This window comes from Boleophthalmus pectinirostris, unplaced genomic scaffold (genome assembly GCF_026225935.1).
Source record: "Boleophthalmus pectinirostris isolate CB_2022bp ecotype Guang Dong unplaced genomic scaffold, ASM2622593v1 HiC_scaffold_7, whole genome shotgun sequence".
NCBI lineage: Eukaryota > Metazoa > Chordata > Actinopteri > Gobiiformes > Gobiidae > Boleophthalmus > Boleophthalmus pectinirostris.
Window position 1 is genome coordinate 12703344 of NW_026571473.1, and position 16433 is coordinate 12719776.

Below are 16433 nucleotides of genomic sequence, written 5' to 3' on the forward strand. Positions count from 1 at the left end.
TTGCCAATTTCACTCTTATGTATGTATGCAAGTGAGATATTATACAAATATAAGCATTATTTAAGTGAAATTAAGTATCTACCATATTTTATAAAATAGTGTCTTAGATCGAAATGCCCATTAAATAGTGCTGATTCTGCACAAATCTCTCATGTTTACAGGCACCAAGAGGAAATCACAGATAGCACATTCGAATGAGGCTTTATTCAGTCCTGGTCTCTGTGGACAAATGAGAAGCTGAAAGTGGGATAGAGATGGAGGAGATTCAGCTGATATGGAGATAGGGAGGCTACACGGCTATCCTGAGGTCCAGCAGTGGAAGTGACCACATGAGGTTTTGTTGTGTGTGTGTGTGTGTGTGTGTGTGTGTGTGTGTGTGTGTGTGTGTGTGCGTGTGTGTGTGTGTGTGTGTGTGCGTGTGCGTGTGTGTGTGTGTGTGTGGTGTGTGTGCGTGTGCGTGGGTGTGTGTGTGGGTGGATGGGGGTGTCGGGGGCTGTGGGTGATCGAGGATGACCTCATCATTATGGCAGACTTTCCCACAGCCAGCACAAAGCTAGCCATCAAAAAGTGCAAAGGACAAAAGAGAATACACATTTAACACACTAGTAACAGGGATGGATGAGACTGTTATAAAGCGAGAAGGGGCAGATGTTAGGTCAATAAAAGTGCTACTTGTCCAAACAGAAGACAGAAGACCTGATGGTCACTGCTCTGCTGAGTCACTGGGCGCCATTTTGTCCTCAGCGTGCACTTCCTGCTGCACTTCCTGTCAGTGGCACCTGGCGCTTTTCACAGTGGCCGATCCTGCTGCTGCAGGACATAACATTCCTGGCATTTCTCTGTGCGAATGCTGTTTGGACATCCAAACGCCGGCTTCCGTTCGGGAATGCCTTTCTGACAGAGTCCCACTCAGCCTCTGATCCTCGGCCTCCTCTCACTTTATTTGAGTTAGCTATTTAAAGCCCCTGCTAAGTGCACTGCTGCAGCCCTGGCAGCACAGGGGGCAAACACTCTCCAAATCACACACTAAAACCACACTAGCCCACAAATAATCCCTCTCCTATTTTTGATTTGGGGGTGGGGGTGACAGGCCTGCAGCCGGACAGAAGTCCACCAATTGATATCCCTGACCATTTGATTTTAGTGTACAGCAGGGACTAGTTTATGTTTATCTAAACATTTAAAAATATATTTCTTTATGTATTTTTATATATTTTCTGTGGGAACAAACTGGTGAACCTTGTCTTCTGTGCTTTTCCCAAGCCCAGATAAAGACATCGGAGACTGAAGCATTTCTTTCTTAAGCCTACATTTAACACAGTGGGTTAAAAAAGCATAGGCTACTTAGACGCTATTAACAAGGATAGTATATCTGCAGACATAGCTTCTTTGAGAATTATTGAATGCCGTTCAGGGTGCAGCCAGATGGAGGATCCTCTGGTTTGTGTTGCGTGCTTTGATTTTCAGCCAGGTCCGTTTTGACATGAGGTGCATGTTTGCAACACCCAGTGGATGGATCATTTTGGATTAGTTATTGTTTTCATTTTTTGTCATAGTTAGATACATGCATTAAAGCCATTGATGCTTATGCAACGTTTTCATTGCTCCAAGTGCAGTAAAAAGCATGTGGGAATGTCTTCTGCTCTGCATTTGTGCAAAACTGGCATACCAGAGGTATTTCTTCATAAACACTGATAATTGCTTCAACACATTCTATAATGCACTTAAAGTCACACTGTGTAACTTTTTGGTGGCAGGTCACCTGTATGACTCCATGGAAATATAAAGTTCAAACCAAAATGCAATTTCCTGGTGACAAGCAGCTGACAGCCTTCCCCCTGGCCACATTTCAATGAGATTTGTGGAGATGCAAGCCAACACACAGAAAGGATGGAATTTTCAAGTTTTTTGTTTTTTTTTTTGTTTTTTTTTTAACATAATAAAACATCCATAATGTAAATATAGGCATTTATCCTAGTCTATTTCTTGGCTAAAATGTTATGCGGTGTTGCTTTAAAGAGATAGATGGGAAATCTCAGCACAGCACTGAGACCCATTTACCTGTCAATCAGATGTGTGGTGTACGTGATCTGCGGCACATGCCAAGGAATTGGTGGTTTTCATGGATGCCACTCACCAGTATTTTCTCATAAGTGACTGAAACACAATGATTCACACAGACAGACTGGCTGACAAAGGGCCACACCACTTGGGTATCTGTGTCTGTCTGAATGAACCTGTCCCCAGGGGGCGGGGCTGGGCTAATGTCCCACACAAAGAGCCCCCGCTGTGCCGCCCAGCCAACCAGAGGCCAACAGATTAACTTGCATTACATCAGCATCGCCACAATACACCTAATGAGGCAGGCTCAGGAGCAGGGGGAGTGCTGCCATTGCATCACTAATTAAATACCATGACTCACTTTTGCTGATTCATGCTGAACCCCGAGATTAACAAGAGATCATATGAGTTGTATCGCTCCTTGTAAGAAGGGAAATATGAGATGTTGATGAAAGTGTTGGTATTTAACAAGAATCATTTGGACATTCATTTGGTGCAATAGGTTTGGTGGAGGGTCTGCCACCTGCTTGTCTCCATGGAGATGTTATTGCTTAGCCTGGAATGTTCAACTGTATGACATTAAGCATATCTATCTCCACGGAGACAAGTAGATGCAAGCCCATTTACAGCAAGAATGCATGTTTTTCAAGGTATCTTTGGGCAATAAAAACTAATTGAGTAATTGCATGTGTAAAATGGATGAGTTTGATGCTATTCTCTGTAACATTCCAGGCAAAGGAATAAACTCTCCGCAGAAACATGGGTGAGTGGGTGACGAACTGTGAAGAACTATGCTCTGCCTTTTCTTTTTTTGTAATTTTATATAAAAAAATGACTGAGGATGTTGCACCTCATCTGAATGTCACATCATCACATTCTAGAGTCTGAAAACCATTAACTTTAATAATAAAAAGAAAAAGAAAAAAACCTAACTGAATCAATATTAGAGAGAAGAGTCATTATTAACCTTTTGGCAATGTCCTCAAACAAGCATTGGTATAAACCAGCCTTCTCATGAACCCAAGCAGAACTGGGTTTGAAGTTTTAACTCTAGTTTACTGGTAACCAACTGAGTGCCCAAATGACTGGTGCCTTATGATGTTCTTTACTAAATCATATTATATGAGCCGTTCAGCACTGGCTGTTTATGACTTCTTTGACTGAAATATGAAACACGTGGGCCGTTATTTTTTGTGAAGTCATACAGAGACATTTAATTTTCCCAGAAGAATCGTAAAATCATTCAAAAGACATTAAAATATATGGACAGTGAATTTTCCAGACCACCCCAACATGTCCTTCAGGGGTCTGGGTTACAGCTAGGGTTAGATGTACCTATTTCTGCTGACTCGAGTTTTGATGTTTTATTTCATCTTGTCCCCTGCTGTTTGACCAGCTATAATAATTATGACATTCATTTTTATTTGAGATTCAGGGCCCTTTTTGTGGTTTTATCTTTGAAATTACATTATTTAGTCTTTAGATTATATTCATATATTCATATAAATCAGGGTTTTTGGACCAATAACTCTAATGGTCAGCCAAAGGCCACTGAGACTTGCTCACATGCTTATTTCTAAGCTTAAATTTAGAAGGGCTAATTATAGTACAGCTAAAGTTAGCACAACTAAATTATCAGGATAATCTTGCTAAGGAAAACATGAAAGCCCAGAAATTCACATCCTCTGAAGTTTAAATAGCTCCTCTGGCTGCATTTATCCAGCTAACTTAATAAAGGCGCCTTGTGAGCCAGGCCCGATTCACATCAAAGAAAACAAAGTGGGCAGCATGAGTGAGGCTGTTTCTGCAGGCATCTGCTCCAGTCCACTCCAGAGGTCCTCTGTGATAATCACCAGATGTGTTCTTCAAATTGGCTAATTTGTCTCACAAAGTCAAATGCTACTGGATATAATCTCATCTGTGTGCAGCATGTGCTGGAGCTGTGCATTTGGGTTCTGACCTGGAACAGTTAATTGTGTTAGACCTGGCTGATGCAATCGCACTCAGACAGACTTTTTCATATGCCAACAGAGCCAGTATTCAGCCAGTGTCAGCTGTGTTCAGGCTCGGCAGACTCCTGTCTGGGACGTGATGATGTCACCGCTCTCTGGGGGTGTGTCACGGGTGTGTTTGGGGGTTGGGGGGGGGGGGCATGAGGGCAGGATAACAATGATGGCTGAACCCTTGACCTTCTGATTGTGACCTTCCAGTGCCGAGTCACCAGCCTATTTGCAGCTGTGGGGGCCGGTGCTCACGTGGCGACTAGCTTACAGTTAGCATTAGCATGGGCTAATGGCTCACAGGTCATGACCTGAGGGTCATAAGGTCAGGGGAAGATCCTCAGCTATCACCTTCTTATCTGAATATGTTAAGATAATCCATATTTCTCCACCAAAACAAAGCAAAACGGAAAAACACAGGTAACTGGATGCACACACTTCTGTTCATACACCCATTGAAACACAAATAGAGGAATGCATGCACACACAATGCAGCACAGGTCGGGTTACCTCTAACATAAACATCTACACCCAAAGAAAGCAACCCTCCCTCCTGTATCCTGAGCCTGCGCTGATAACCGTCTACTGTGACCGTACACATGGGCTGAGTTTGGGCGAATTCAGCACCTGGGAACCCCGGCGCTCCGGTCCTCCACCCGGATAACTCCCTCTTTGGGAACAAACCCAGCCTTGTGCAGCTCCCAACAATGTCAGTGACACTCTACACTGCCCCATTGCCACTAATTGTTAGCTCACAAAGCTTCCTGGTATTGTGTTCAACAATGCCCACTCTGAATAGAGAGTCTAACCTACTTGTATTGTCACTAATTGGTTTCTTGAGAGGAAAAGAAATGGCGAGAGAAAGGGAGAGAGAAGGAGTTGGTAATGGACTGCAGTTTCATTGGCGTCGCCAGTAAATAGAGTTCACAAAGGGCTTTGTGGGGTCGAGGGCCGAGGGTCGGAGGTGAAAAGAAGAGGTGCACCTGCACCCTCCACAGGCTGACAATGAGCTTATTCAGCTGCTCTGCTCAGCAGGAGCACAGAGCCAGCACACCAACACCACATACAAGGAGTTAACCAGGCAGGAAAGTCCAGTGTGTACAAACACGGGATAAACACTAGAATTCCTCAAGTTTAATGAAGGCCAGAGTCCATTCACAGTTATACACAAATAATTAGCACATACCAGCACCATATAAACATTCCACTATCAGCCAACTGTGGTCCCAACTAATCTACAATGCAGTACAACATCAGAAAATATGAGTAGGCTGCAAGAATATGAAGTTTTGACCAGGTTCAGTGAATGGACCAGATTTGTTTCTGGTCTTACCATAACACTCTCGTGTTTGCAACTATCTTTCTTGACCAGGGAATAACTAAATGAGTCAGGATTGTGATGTTGCGCATCAATGTGACTTATTTGCTTTTCTAATGGAAATAAGAATCAGTGGAATTAGCAATCAACAAGTGATGACGAAACACATCAGTTTAACTGACGCACAGCAGTTAAAATGGTTTGGACGAAATGAAACTCCAGTGGAGCAATACCAGGCATACGTCTCATTGTTAACAACTTACTAAAACTGAACTGTATGGACATTTGCACCACATACACTGTTTTCACTGCCATTTGGTATAGTTTAAAAAGTGGGGCAATATTTTCCCATCCTTTTTCACCCAAACCTCTCAGTTCCAATCAGCATCTCATGACTCTCTGACCATCTCTTTTTTATTTGCAATGACCTCCAGAAGTAACTCTTTGAGTCAGAGTTCACACGCGCACACATGCACACACGCACACGTATATGTGCACACACACGCATACACACACACACACACACACACACTGAGCCACACTCCTACATTATATACTGCCCTGGAGTCCCAAGGCCATGTTTTTGTTTCCGTTGTAAATGCAGCCACTGCTGACAGAGACAGCTCCCAGAATGTGAAGCCTGCAGAGCAGCGCGGCTGGACAGGGCTAGTATTACACTGTCTATCATATGTCTCCCTACACTGTGTGTCTGTGTATGTGCGACATGTTCGATATGCCAAATGTGTACAAACATATACACAAATGAACCGAGGAAAAGGTACTGGAGCAGATCTGCTGCTAAAAGTAAAGCATCACAGCTCACATAAGACTATTCATAAAGTTTCACTTTGTTACAGTTATTGATGCCAAATGCATCTGTCATACATAAGCTAACCCACAGTCAACAGTGCAATAAAATATGTTCAAATGTGGATCAGGATAACCTGCTGACTCACTTCAAAATAACACTACATTTGAATATGAATATCACTTTCAGAGCTCTAAGCCTTTAGTCAATGGCCGCTGATGCCTTTGTTGCCCAACAAATTCATTAGCCATTTTGTTTATTTTATTGAAACAATAAAAGATTTCGTAGTTAGCTGGAGTTTGTGAGTCGTGAGCTCACTTTGCCTAAAGCCACTGCCTACAAGCACTTCTGTTTGTATTGCATCTTGTATGTGTTTGGATCAGATGCACGCCCCCTTTTAACCAGCTAATGGACAGGGCATGTCTTTGGTCTACCACGCCCGACAGCATCCACACAAAAGAATAACTGTATGTACAATATACTCATGTATCATATTCCTATTAACTGCATTATTAACCATGCACAAAATCTGAAGTAACAATTCATGGTTTGGAGACCATGAAGTTATTTTATCACCCACACAATTTAAAAAACAGTTTTGACCCACCATTTAAAGTTTGCACTGAAAGATGCCCATACCAAAGGTTACATTTAATGAAAATAAATAGTTATACCTATCTACCTTGCTCTAACATGATGCCTAGAATTTCCAACAACTGAGAATAAATAGCCACCACTTTTTGCTGAGTGCATTTTCTGTTTGAGAGACAAATAATTCCCCTGTCAATCTAGAGCGCAGTCATTTTAATATGTCTGATGTTATGCTCTGAGCGTGTGCAGGAGCCCTGTAAATGACCATGTGACAGCCACACCAGTTGACCCTCATTAGTGTGAGGCTGCCCTGGCATTCCTCACTTTATGCTGGGTTCATCTTTACATAGATGTAATGTATTACTGAATGTTGAGATGATGCAACACTAGAGGCTTGGTCCTTACAGTTTATATTAAAGGTCCTAAGGTCCTATATTACAGAAAACTGAGAGATCTGCAATTCCAGGGCTCAAATTATCCAAATGATTCTAGTGAAGGTGTATGGAGTGCTTCTTGACATGTGACAAATGAAAAAAAAAAAAAAAAAACTATGCAGAAAGAAACAAAACACAACTCCATGTATGTTTGTGATGAGAAAACATTATAACACAAATCTGAAATCAGAAAATGGCATAATACGGGGCCTTGTGCTATTATTACTGATTTTATATATATCAGTAATAATAATAATAATAATAATTATATATATATATATATATATATATATATATATATATATATATATATATATATATATATATATATATATATATATGCACACACACATTTGACACAAAACACAACACAATTCAAGCTGAACGTTTCAAACTGAAGATAGATCGTGCCAAATGGAATGGATGCAGGGGAAAAAAGTGAGGAGCCGATGGGGGAAGGGTGAACAGGAGGTAGTGTGCTGGAATGGGTGAGGGGTCCTAATGTGGTGTTGAGAGAATCACTGCACAAGATAGTGAAAAAGTGAGTGAAAAGGGGGGAGAGGGCACAGGCTTTTTAAATAGCCTACATGGAACACTAAATCCCCTCCGCAACACAAATCAGCTGACTGACTGCCACTTGCCAGGGAGCAGGAGGTGGAGGGAGAGAGCTTTACCTCGCACTGGGAGAACTCTATCCTGTCTAAACATAGTCCCTCTGGTGCACGCAGGGACCCGAGCGATGTGAGGTGCACCAGGAGGGAGAAATTACCTTTTTGCTACGTTTTACTCCACTTTACTCAGACAATGAAGCTGTGCAGACTCCCACGGCTTTACTGAAACACAATTAAGTCTTGTTAATAAAAATGGATATGAAACATCAGACCATTTCAGCACATGTTGAGATGATGGCTAACAGTAATGTGGAAAAGTGTTATTTTCAGATCTTGTTTAGGGAATTACAGTGGAAATCCTAATTCAGGGCGTTAAAATTTGTAGCTAAAACCTTCTTGATATGTTTTGGTTAGACAGTGTTTATAAACCAGATTTGCCCGCCTAAACATTGCATGTAGTCTATGCAGAGTGACAGAAAGCATCAGTATCAAGATAACCCTGGTAAGTATGCAGACACCACTCAGAGAGGTCACAGTTTTCCTGGCTCAGGGATCTAACCCACAACCTCCTCACTAGGAATGCAGATCATGGCTGCAGTTACTGATATCACTACAAACATAAATCATGACAAAATCAAAATAACCCAACAAATAATACAAGTCTTTTGCATATGTGTGCAGCTGCCGTATCCAGTCCTTGTAATTTTATCACAATTTGTTGCAATGGGTGGATATAGTGTTAGGTTTAGAGGGTGCTAATGTAGAGCACTTAAAGTTTCCACAATGGGAAAACACACTGGACACACTGTTAAAATGTCTATTAGCTGTACTTAAACCTGTTTTACTCTGTTTTCTTATTTTAGGCATGAGTTCATAACCTTAACTGCATAGTGTGGTCCCATAATATGAAGAAATGTACTAAGATATCGTTTCAGCATTTGAATAAAGGAAGAAGTACTCAATTTTGTTACTTGAGTAAAAGTACAAATACTGGAGAGAATAAATACTCAAGTAAAAGTGAAAGTATGACAAGAATTAAGTAGAATAGTAAAAGTGCCTGTTTAAAAATGTACTTAAAGAGTAAAAAGTAAAAGTATTTCACACAGATTTTGAGTTCTGTTAAGGCTTCAAATGTAGTGTTTTTGATACAGATTGTGTTGAATTTGGTTCAACAGAAACAACAGAATCAATCGTTTTTTTCCTGGCTGTTTTGTTTGCTCAAACTCTAAACATGTTAAGCCTTCAGCCTTTTCAGTGGGTCTGAAACTGTTATAAAATATAGTTTTACTTTTCAGTGCAGTTGAAACATGGTAAAGATGAAATGATAAATAAAACTGAACTGCTTATATACATACACACCCTTAATATACTGGTATGCTTTTTTATAGTCTTCACAGATTTGCCATTACACCTATGATTTAGCTGGTTTCCTGGGACCAAAAGGAATGTAAAATAGTAAAAATGTAATCCCAGTGAGAAAGATGAATAGTGTATTTGTAAGAAAAGGGTAAAATACAGTTATATATACATTTTATCTGTGTCTGTGCCTCCTTCGCTCCTAAGTCCCGTCCGTTTCCTGAGTTCCCAGAATAATGCACAGTTTATGAGTGCGGCAGCGAGCCAGGCTTTATAAATGGCACTGTCTAAAGTCCTGGTCCTTCGCTTGGCCATCTCTCTCTCCCCCCTCCGTCTCTCCCTCTCCCTTTCGCTCTCCTTTCTCTCTCTCTATCACACCGTCTACCTCTCTGCATTGGTAGAGTCAAAAGTCTCTCCTTCCTCTTTCCAACTCCCTCTCTGTTCCTTTTTCTCTCATTTCTCACTCTCTATCACTCCTTATCCCTTGTTTTTCCATCACCTTCTCTTTGTCTCTCCCTATGTGTTTCTCTCTCCCTATCCCTCGATTGATGTCTTCTTTCTCTCTCCCTCTCTTTCCCTCCTCTTTTGATCTTCTCTCTATCTCTTCCCTCCTTCTTTCTTTCTCTCCATTCTCTCTCCCTCCCTCCATCTCCTCCTCTCCCTTTCTTTCTCCCTTTTCTTCACCTTCTATCACCCACCCTCTCTCACGTCTCTTTCCACCTTCTCTCTCCCTCCTTCTATCTCTATAGCAAACCTCTCCTGCTATCTCTCTCCTTCTCTCTCTCCCTCCTTCATCCTCTCTAATCTCTCTCCCTCCTCTTTCCTTCTCCTTCTCTCTCGCTCTTCCCCTCCTTCTTTGTCACTCTCCTTCATTTCTCTCTTCCTTCTCCGTCCATCTCCTTCTCTCCCTCTCCCTTTATCTCTATCTCCTTCCCTCTCTCTGTCATCCCCTCCCCCTCTACTTTCTCTTTCTATCTATCTCCCTCTTTCTCTGTCATCCTTCTCCTCTTTCCTTCCTTCTGTCTCTTCCTCTACTCATCTCTCACCTCTCCTTCTTTCTCTCAACCTCCTTCTCTTTCTCCTTCCCCCTCTCCCCCGTTGTCTATCATCCTCCGCCTCTCTCCCTTCTTTTTTCATCTCTCTCGCCCCCCCCCCCTTCTCTCTGTCACCCTCCCCTTCTTTTCCATCTCCTTCTCTGTCTCTCTCTCACTCCTCTCTCTCTCTCACCTCTACTTCATTCTCTCTCCGTCTCCTGCTCTGCCCCTCCCTCCCTCATTCTCCCTTCTCTTTCCATCTCCCTCCCTCTCTCTCTCTTTCTCTCACCTCTCCTTCTCTCCATCTCCTTCTCTCTCTGCCCCCTCCTCCTCCTCTCTCTCCTGCAGGTCAGGGCTTAAGGGCAAGGCTAGTGTGAGAGTGCATGCCTGGAATTGTGCGCATATGCCAGAAGGAATTTGTACTTGAGACTTCTTCACCCTACTTTTCCTAGTGTCTTCATTTGTCACTATTGCTCGGGGCTCTCCATACTCCTCGTAAAAACTGACCCACAAATTGTCACCCACACTTCTAGACGCACTTCTGTGAATGCGCTGCACACTTCTAAGAGCTGTTGTTAAATGTTCCTCCATATCAACTTACTTCACTGTAACTCACCCAGGCTTCTGTCCTCTGTGTTGTAGGACCCTGGTTCTTCTCTGTCCAACGTGAGACGTTTCTCGAACACAAGAATGTGTTGTTGAAGTGGTAGTTTCCAAGTTAACAGCTACCTTTTACTGTCAGTTCTTTTAGGTCAGTATACGGGCAATTCCAAGACTAGAATTATACAAATGATTGTGGTAAAGGAGCACAGAGTTTAAAAACACAGTGGAGCACTTCTTGTATTACCACATGATATCACAAGGTGGAACAGAGTGTTTTCTGTCTGAGAGAAGAGAGTTTGCATGTTAACCAAAACACAACTCTGGGTATGTTTTTGGTGAGGAAACATTATAAAATATATCAGAAAATAGTGTAAATGAGCCTTTTAAAAATGTCCACTATAGTATCAAATGAGTCAGACAGCAGTACTCCGTAGTTGTGTCTAGTTTGCTTCTATAAAAGAGGAGATCAAAACTGTTTAAACAAACACTAGTTCAGCTTATTAAATATGTTTTGCCGTACAAGAGCGTAACATACATCATTTATACACAGTATATATGCAAACTACAAACTACCAATTAATAACTTGAAATAGCGATGGTTTGTCACACACATAAGTCAGGCTCATGTCCTACAGATATTGGAAAATGCACTTCTACTTTGCAGCTGTCTATAGAATGTACCCACAAAGCCTTCTCAGACCTGTGCTGCTCTTGATGAAATGTAAACTTTACTAAGTGAGGTGCCCCTTAACTATGACAAGTGACGGTCCAGGCATTCCCAGAGAGGAAAAAAAACAACATCAGAAAGCATTTGGCCATGTCGCACACATGTAATGAATAGGAAGAATGTGTCCGTATGGCGTACAGTGACTGGGTGGGATGACGTGTCCGGCTGGGATGAAGTGTCCCGTAGCCAGCATAATAAAACCCTCTTTGATTACATTCTTGTGTGACCCACTGGCTCCACTTTCCATGGGGCTGGTGAGTGCTTTATGCTGTCGTGATGTAGAGCAGTGATCTGAGCTTGTGGGGGTGACTCACTCGTGTAGCATCCTTTTGATGTCCTGGACCCGGGACCTCCCAAAATTTTATGTCCCACCTGCCACAGAGGTTAGAGGTGGGGGTTGTGGCGCTCACTGCTACAAAGGAGAAAAATGAAGAAAAATCTGGCTCCGGATTAGGTGTGCTGGGGGTTGTGTGGTAAATGCATGCGTGGCTAACATGTGTTTAATGATCTGTGCATTTCTATACGCACTGTACATTAACCCTTCAGTGGCCACGGCTCAGGTAGGGCCATGCTGCAAGAGTATCACTGGGTTGCATCATTCTATTACGGTTTTATTTAGAGGGAACAGGAGCTGCAGACTGGGGAAGACCTGTGTCAAATTTCAATATTACACTAACATTTCTATCAACTAAAAACGTCCAGTATATACCTATCAGCATTTACTGACCATCACATAATGTTTTGACATGGTTTGGGGTTAAAGTCAGAAAACTATGGCCAAAAAAGGATGTTGTTATCAAACTGAAAAGGACTACATTCATACCATACTCCATGCAAGTGTACAACAACCTGCCCTTGTGGCATAAATAACCTTCTGTCATGTCAATCACATTTCATCTTTGCTGTTTCTCCTCATGACCTTTCGTATTACTATATTTCTATATTTTATTTTTACATTCTGCCTTATTTGACATCAGCCTCTTGCTATTTTTATATCTACTTTTGAATTTAATATTGCAATTTATATTTTTGCTTTTTGTTATTATATTGTGTATTATATATGTGTGAGCTACTGTGTCCAAATCATTTCCCTTGTGGATCAATAAAGTTTATCTAAATTGAAGTCCAATAACTTTTGCTCATTTAAATATCTATGTAAATTCAACAGCTCTATTGCTTCTGTTGCTATACAAGATCTGCAGGGATGAATTTCTTTTAACCCTTCGCCTGCCTGGAGCTCAGACTGCGAGAGCCACCACACGATTGGTCACGACGACATGAGTGACAGTCCCCACAGCCTCGCTGCGATTGGCCGCTGAAACCTCCTGATCCGTCGGCACCAGTCGCCTGCGGTCAGGTGACTGTGACGCACTGACAAATCACTATTATCAATCTGTCCCCACAATCAAGAGGACCACCGCTAATGACAAGCTAAACGCCATAAACATGTCTGCCTCCCCTGGCCTCTATAAAATGTGCTTTTTCTGATGTAGCAATGCTGATGTAGTTATACTGCAGATAATTGTATTTTTATAAGAGCGTTCTGGGGGATTAGTACCTTTATGGCCTTGATTGTAAATGCTGGCGTAGGAAAAATTGAATTGTTCACAATATTATTGGACAGCAGTGGTCATTACAGCTAGAGGCAAACTGGCCAGGCTCTGTGCTACCGTCACTACTTTCAGTATGGTCTTTGGTGATGCATTTACCACAAAAAGCCACTGGTGAAGAATGTTGTTTTGACACAAGCCTAAAATACAACCATTTGACTGCACCTGTAGGGAGATGTTTTGTGGGATTTGATCAGATTTTGTGCGCAATTGTCTAAGGAGAGAAAAACAGCGTGAACCACATTCTGGCAGTGCAGATGCCGCTGTGGTTTCTTACACAACAGAAAGGACGTTCTATCATGTTCAGACATCTGCGTTAGTCACAGTTGATGGACTGTTTGCCTGTTTCCTCCTGTTTCCATATTACCTCAGTGTACAGGCTATTACTGCGCTATAATGTTGTCTTTTCTAACTATCAACTGTCTATGTTGACTTTTACACAACATTACTGTAGGTCGTTAGCTCTCCCATGTTTTTGTATAATTAGATGTTCAGGTTTGGGAAAGCATATTTTTGGACTAATAAGACGTGGGGTATTTTTTGCTGCATTACAGGTTTAAATTAGAGTGTACTTCACTCATTACAATGAATGTATCATTTTACTATTTTGTAGTAAATAGACAGATAGATACTTTAGTAGTAGCAATAGCAGTGGTAGTAGTAGTAATAGTAATTGTAATAGTAATAGTAATAGCAATAGTAATAATAATAGTAACACTATAATGATATACTTTGGAATATTCTTGGCAAAGCAAAGCCATTTCCACGAAGACAAAGTGGTGGACCTGTAACTAGAAGTTACATAGTGCATTAGGGCTGGGTATCATTAAGAAGTTGTCGATACGATATATACCTCAATACATAGGCCACGATATGATGCATATCTCAATAAAGTGCACTTTCGATTCGATACGAAATATTTCAAAAGAATTCAATACGGTTCAATAGTTCGATTATTTGGTCCGCACCAGGCAATAAAATTATTATTATGTAGCAAATACACTCCAGTGTGGTCCGCTTTCACACCGGCAAACAAACCAAAACTGGTTCGATTCACGTGTCTCTGTTTCCCCGGTAAAACAGCGATACCTCCAGTTATCAACACCGATGTTCCCTGTTAATACCACGGGCCATCCTCATCTCAAATTATCACCATGAACTTATAAAACAGCAACATGTAGAACTTTGTACAAACTCACTGCATTAGCCCAGAGTTCGGGTAACAGCAGCAGCCAACAGCGCTCACAGTAGCGCGCAGCTCCTCAGGACGGGGCTGGGGTCTGGTCCTTGGTCTTCTGTTACAAGCTCGTTGGTCAGATGGTCCGGAGGCTTCATCCTCCATGTGCTGGTTCCAAACGGTGGCGAGAAAGACCAGTGCGCAATGACTGGGTCTGAGCGGGTATGTTCCGTCGTCTGCGCGCTGGTTCTGTGCGGGAAAGCGAGAATGCGCTGTAGACTACAGGTCCGGGCGCGCTGCTCCTGTCCTCCGCGCTCAAGAACCGCGGCTGGGTCCGAGGTGGTGCAGCATCCAGACAGAAGCGTGAGTCCAGTTTGGTTTGTTATATGTTGTTCTGAGCGTCCGTCCTCCGCGCATTTGGTTCTTCCCGGGGAAAGCGCTTCCTTTGGTCGAGGCTCCCCGCTCCAGCTCCTCTGAGCCCGGCCTGAACTGGAGCTGCCCCCGCTGGTTCGGGACTCTGGTTTGGATCTAGTCTGACTGTATTTCTCACACTAGGCTAAAAGCAGGGACTTTTTTAAGTTGTATCAATTGAATGGGCGATTGCCTATTGCCATAAAATTATTTGGTTAATTAAAGCCTAAAATAACAAATGTTGGTTGCTGCGTGATCACGGGGAACACCGGGTCATCTCTGTGCGCACCCCCAATTTTGACTCACTCTGGAGCCACACGTTCGCACACTGATACTTGCTCTGATCTTCGTGTGTTACATTCTCTGTATTGGCCATTGTTGGTAAAATGATTCGAAAATGAATCGCGTCTGCGTCTGGACAACAATCTGTTACTGCGCTGGAGTCGTACAGCGTCATTTCAGGCAGAGGAGACGCGTGTCCCTCCCATAATGCATTTCGAATAGTCCGTTTGTCCATACTGTCTATGGTTTGGACCCGGGTTCGCGTTCACACCAGAGGAACCGCACCAAAGTTGGTCATTTGGTGCGGATTCAAGCGAACCGAGACCACCTCTTTTTTGCGGTCTCGGTCCGCTTGATTTGGTTCGGGTCCGAGTCCGATTGACGCTTTCACACCAACGCAAACGAACCGAACTAACCACTTTTGGTTCGAATGGACCGTTTGGTGCGCACCAAATACTGTCGGTGTGAAAACACCGTAAAAGTCTTTGTTCAACCACATCTTATACAAAGTGAATATGAAACACAAACAAAATGTCAAATGTACTGCATAAATAATTTTTCTTCCAATAAACAAAAAAAAAAAAAAAAACTGTAGCGCTGTAAGAAAATTATTTAACAAAAAATACAAAAAAAATATTCTTGTTGATATAAATATGTCAGTCCCTGATATCAATACTGTATAATCACATTAAATGATCCAATATGGGGCTGGGTATCATTAAGAAGTTGCCAATACAGTACATACCTCGATACGTAGACCACGATACGATACATATCTCATTACAGCGCACTTTTGATTTGATACGATATATTTAAAATCGTTTCGATACAATCCAATAAAAAAGGAATGGCTAAATCATCGCTGTGATACTAAAAGTCTTTGTTAAACCACTTTTTGGGCAAAGTTCATACACACCCATTTTACTCATCAAAACAGTGAAAATGTCAAATGTGTCGCATAAACAAGTTTCCTTCCTCTAAACAAGCAACAAAACGGCAATGCTGTAACAGAAAAAATTTGTAAAATATACCAAAAAATACTCTAGTGATATATCGATACAGCAGCCCACAATATCAATACTGTATCACCAAACCAAAGATTCAATACATTGAAATTTCGATATTTTTTGCACAAATCAATTCCGATATATAAATAATTTGATATTTTTGCACACCCCTATAGTGCACCAGTAATATGAGGCTTAAAATGTGAATAGAAAATAATAACTGAATATAACTAATGTAAGGCAATGTTGTGACATTGTTTCTGTAAATCACTCAAAACACACACCATTCTTTTTAAAGGATTATATGTGAAACAAGCTTGAACATGTCTGACAATTCATTTCTCCTCATCAACTCAAACTACCAGTATGTCCTACCCAAATGTGAGTACAAAGAAATCAAACT